At 38.9% G+C, this 5,000-nt stretch overlaps 1 protein-coding gene across 4 annotated transcripts in view; it reads left to right on the top strand.

Moving 5' to 3' along the window:
* LOC137992158 (uncharacterized) overlaps positions 1 to 5,000 on the top strand; it is a 29,696-nt gene that overhangs the window by 669 nt on the left and 24,027 nt on the right. For 2 of the 4 annotated variants that reach the window (XM_068837302.1, XM_068837299.1), the window contains exon 1: positions 3,678 to 3,771. The exons of the other annotated variants lie outside the window; for them this stretch is intronic. The gene's annotated coding sequence lies outside the window, so the exon portion shown is untranslated. Of the gene's footprint in view, positions 1 to 3,677; positions 3,772 to 5,000 lie in introns of those variants that run through there. 4 annotated transcript variants of the gene reach the window in all.

Below are 5,000 nucleotides of genomic sequence, written 5' to 3'. Positions count from 1 at the left end.
GAATGATAATTATCGTTAAGAAAACTGAAATAGTGTACGTTAAATGACCAAAATTAACTTGTTGTTATTAGCATAAGGAAAGATCTAACGAAGAAAGTGAACTCCCTACACTATCGTCTGCCAAGTCCGTTTCGAAGAAATTCGGTTCCACGAAAAACGAAATTCGACGTTGCTCGAAAGAAACTTCATTTAAGCATCATTTTCAAGTGTTAGGAAACTTTTGAAGAACGACGTTTGTTGCTTTTTCTGGGAAAAGTTTTCAGTTCAGTGTGCAATGTCAGTCATGCATGGACGAGTGTGTTTCTAAGATCAGTTTTTCTCAGAGGGCAGTTTGCGGTGACGAAAACGTCACTTTAAACTATAACTGCGCCATCTAAGCAGCTCCCGGTTATTGTGATGTTAATTTTGCTTGGGATTGAAACCAATAATGTTATTGCTTTGTGGCGCTGTCGATCGACGCCGGAGAGGTAACTCCAACACAACAATTAGCTGATGATGAATCCTTCTTTGATTATGTAACAATTCACACCCACCAACATACCCATATATATACGTGACCGGAAGATGAAAAAAAGACATTCTTATATCGATTATTAATAAGGAGGGGAAGGGGGGGAGGGGGGTGGCACTTAACCCTTTAAGCCCCGAGGGCACCCCCATTGACGAGTAAAATCATCTGGCGTTAGACAGAGTAAAATCTATAAGTGACATTATTAGGGGCTTAAAGGGACAACTACAAAAAGACAATGGTTGCATAGGAAGCTTTTTAGTCAAAGAGCCCTAGAAAAAGCTGCGTGTGTGGTTTTATGAAGTAACGTTTTTAATGGAAATCTGGCACCCCATCAATCAGCAGACGCATGCGCAACTAGTCCCAGTCATCTGCCGTGCGTTTCAGTGACAAAGAGGTAAAAGCTCCCAGGAAACGAAAGGAAGAGGCGGTTTTTTCACCGGATGGGAATCGTCCCATCATTTATCGTAAAGTTGTAGCATGGAATTTCTATTTGGACAAAAAATGGACCTGATACTGTGAAAAGTGTATCAAAGGAGGGCCTTATGACGTCATTTTTTTAAAGAAATAATTTCTTCTAAAATTCATGCTACAGATTTTGTGTCAGAATATTCTCATACTGCTACGTTATAAAATTTGTGAAAAACACAGTTAATTTGCTTTGTTTTTAGGCATTTTCTGTTTTTGGTTACGTGGTTTACCAAATATGCTTGTTAGTCGAACCATTCAAAGGAATGTTAAATAGAACACTCTTGGCAAAAAAGGATTACTTTAGTTTTAAAGGAATTTGAGAAATGACTATTTGACGGGGTCCATAGCAACGGTTTGGTAGAGCCAACCCCCCTAAAAAACTTGTTCATCCTTCTAGAATCGTTGTCTTGTTTCCGATACTTAATTTTTTTTTCTAGTTGAGTGATCAGAAGAAACTTTTTTTTGGCTGAGAGGAACAAAACAGTTATATGTGAACGAAATGTATGCAATTGGAGTTAGAATCGAAAAGCGCTGGGCTTAACCACAAAGGACTTGCTTTCTGGCTGAATACTGGCAATACGGGATTAGGTTTATTAAAACTATTCTCCGAATGAATGAAAGACATATCCATGAAAGACATATATTTGAACTGCGAAGAGAATTTTAAACTAACTCATGAAATCAATATAAAACTTTCATATATTTCGACTGTATTTCACACGTGTCTTTCCTCTACGGGATCATCATTAACTCAGAAGGTTGGCTTGATAGATCTTTATAGCTCGATGCACCTGTAACGCAGGGCTCATGGGTTCAATTTTTCCATTCAAGCCTGAATTTTCCAATCTTTCATTTTGCTGCAGCAAACGAGCGCTCATAACTGCGACAAGCATTTCAAGACTTAACAGTTAATAGACTGGAAGGCTGGCAATTAGAAAACTGGGTTTTAAATAGTAGGCTTATGAATTTTGTATTTTTCCGGGTAAATTGTGTAATAATGTTCTGTCACAGAATTCCTGCATATTTAAAAAAGCGGGAAAATACCCTCTTAAAGCGAAAATGAAAATTATAACCCCTGAAAAATTCAAAGCTTGATAACGAGCCAGATAATAATTGCGCAAATTTTTATTGGGGAATCTTTTGTATTTGTATTCATCCCCACTCGGGCATGTACTTTTACGATGAAACTGCGAACTGGCTTCTATCCATTCTCGTTCCCAGAGCCCTCCAGTTTTTAGTCACGAACTATTTTCTCAAATCCCGTAATACATCTTGTTACGCAATTTGCATAATCATTCATGTCAGTTGCAATGAAATAGCAGAGATAAAAAAACTACCAAGGGCGACGTTAAGTTAAGTTACTAACAGTTACCGACAATGCAAAACATTCAAATATATCAGTAATTTTAAAGCTTGGAGTGTCGATTTGATTTGCGACTAAGATGTAAAAGAAACTCCGGTCCATTTTTAAAGTGGCTGCCACCGACATCCAACGTAAAAATCAGCACATTCTAATTACTTCCAAACGGAACATGCCCAAATTTTGGAAAATGTTGTTTTCTCTCCAGCGAAGCAGCAAAAAACTAAACTTATTTAACCGTCACAAACTGGACACTGGATTCCGGAAAACAGATTTATTCTTTAACCGCATAACAGTTTTGCTTAATTTTAAAGGATAAGCGAACTCCGAATGAATCTGCAAACAGCTTTCCAACTTGCAAACTTGCAACAGCTTGCAAACAACTTGCCAACTTCTATTAGGAGCAGGCATAGCTCATTTGGTTAGTGTGCGGCTCTCTGAGCAAGAGGTCCCCGGTTCGATCCTCGGGGACTTCAACTTCTGTTTCGACTTTGCTCTGACCCGTGTAGCTATAACTTTAAATATCCGTGAAACAGGGCACTGACAGAGAGAGGGGGGTAAAAGACGCACCGTCGGCTTCCATTGACACCAGCCTCGTAGCTGAAGCAATTACCGACGTTAATAAACCTTTACCTTTATATAAGAGTCCTAAGTATAGCCTATGACGTCATGCAGCCTGGAATGTTCTTTCCCTAAATAACTAAACCAAATTGTGGTACATTCTTACAGCTATCAGGAAAACTACAAGACCTAGAAGATTCTGCATAATTAAGCATGAGTTCGCAGGAAAACTTTCCAGAATATTCTAGGGCATTACAGATTCTTTACAGAACACAGGAGCTGACATTAGTTCCATCTTGTTTTTACGAAATGACCCTGGCAACTCTCGAACTGGCATGGAATAAGAGAAAATTTCCAAACCTTTTACCAAGGTTATGTCTTTCTGCAAATTCCTGGAAACCCGTCTGGACAATGTGACGCATACAGCTAAACTAATCCTTGATATTGGGTTATGCTTACGACACATGCGCAAGGGACGTATGCCATGATCATTTGTTGACATGGACCACAAACCAGCTCTGAACCTTCTTTAAGCATAATTGATGTTCTTAATTAATACATGATGAGCAAAATATAACTGATTTAACACTGTCTCACACATTTGGCTCGTAGATTGTTGTCCAGACCCAATTTTCGAGTTGTTTTGTAGAAATCATTTCCCAGAAATTTTTCACAATTTTGACGACATGAAAAGTAATCGATTGTCATACCATTAACTCTGTGCATTGTTAACCTTACCAATCAGATCCAGTGGGTGTGGAAGTCATCCATGTAAACAAACAAGGCACAAATAAAAGGGTGCTTAGTTAAATTTTGGTGCCATGTTTGATCAAGTCTTCACTTCGAGAAGTATGTAAGTTTGATAAACAAGGTAAGGGCAGAGCTGTTAAGATCTGTACATAGTATATTTAAAACGTCAAAGCTTAAGAAACGGCCTCTGAATTAACAGTCGGTTCCGCTCAGTCCGATTCCATCCAGTGACGATTCCATTTTGGCTGCTGGACTTACGGATTGAACTTCCGTGATTCAGCGGCAAAGGTGGTTTCCGGCAGTCTCTTGAAAAGTTTGAGTTTGTTTAACATGTAAGAGAAGATGCGGCGATTTGTACACGGCCGCGGAACGCATAAGTTAATTGCCATAAATAAGGAAACAAGCTTCTTGTCGCAGTTACCGTCTAATTCCTTTCCTAGTTCCTCGGTCATCACTGCTGCATCTTGGTCTCCCTCAATTACACAACAGTCTTACCGGTACTTTATTTTTTCCCACTCTATGAGTTCTAAAGAACGAATCACTTGATTTAAATTGCAGCTGCGGTATTACTCAGCTAGATGTACTATTCGTTGTGCATGCATATTTATAACGGTTGAACTAGCCGTAAAGCAACGATGACAGCAAAACCTCTACAAAAGCTTTCGTTTTTCACAGGTTTTGCCGATTTAGGAATGATAATTATCTTTAAGAAAACTGAAATAGTGTACGCTAAATGACCAAATTTAACGTGTTGTTATTTGCATAAGGGAAGTCCCAACGAAGAAAGTGAACTCCCTATACTATCGTCTGCCGAAAATTCGTTTCCGCGAAGAACGAAATTCGACGTTCCTCGAAAGAACCTTAATTTAAGCATCATTTTCAAGTGTTAGGAGACTTTTGAAGAACGACGTTTGTTGCTTTTTCTGGGAAAGGTTTTCAGGCAGTGTGCAATGCCAGTCATGCATGGATGAGTGTGTTTCTAAGATCAGTTTTTCTCAGAAGAAAGTTTGCGGCGACGAAAACGTCACTTTAAACTATAACTGCGCCATCTAAGAATCTCGCGATTATTGTCATGTTCACTTTGAATGGGATTGAAACCAATAATGTTATTGCTCTGTGGCGTTGTCTATCGACGCCGGAAAGGTAACTCCAACACAATAATTAGCTGATGATGAACCTTTGATTATGAAACAATTCACACCCACGAACATACCCATATATACGTGACCGGAAGATACAAAAACGCCATTCTTGTATCGAGCATTAATAAGGAGGGGTGATAATTTTCATTTTCGCTTTAAGAGGGGTTTTTCCCGATTTTTTAAATATGCAGGAATTCTGTGACAGAAC

The sequence above is a fragment of the Montipora foliosa genome, chromosome 2 (assembly GCF_036669935.1).
Source record: "Montipora foliosa isolate CH-2021 chromosome 2, ASM3666993v2, whole genome shotgun sequence".
Classification (NCBI taxonomy): Eukaryota; Metazoa; Cnidaria; class Anthozoa; order Scleractinia; family Acroporidae; genus Montipora; species Montipora foliosa.
Note: the sequence above shows the minus strand (reverse complement) of the source record. Positions and strands in the feature narration are given on the sequence as shown.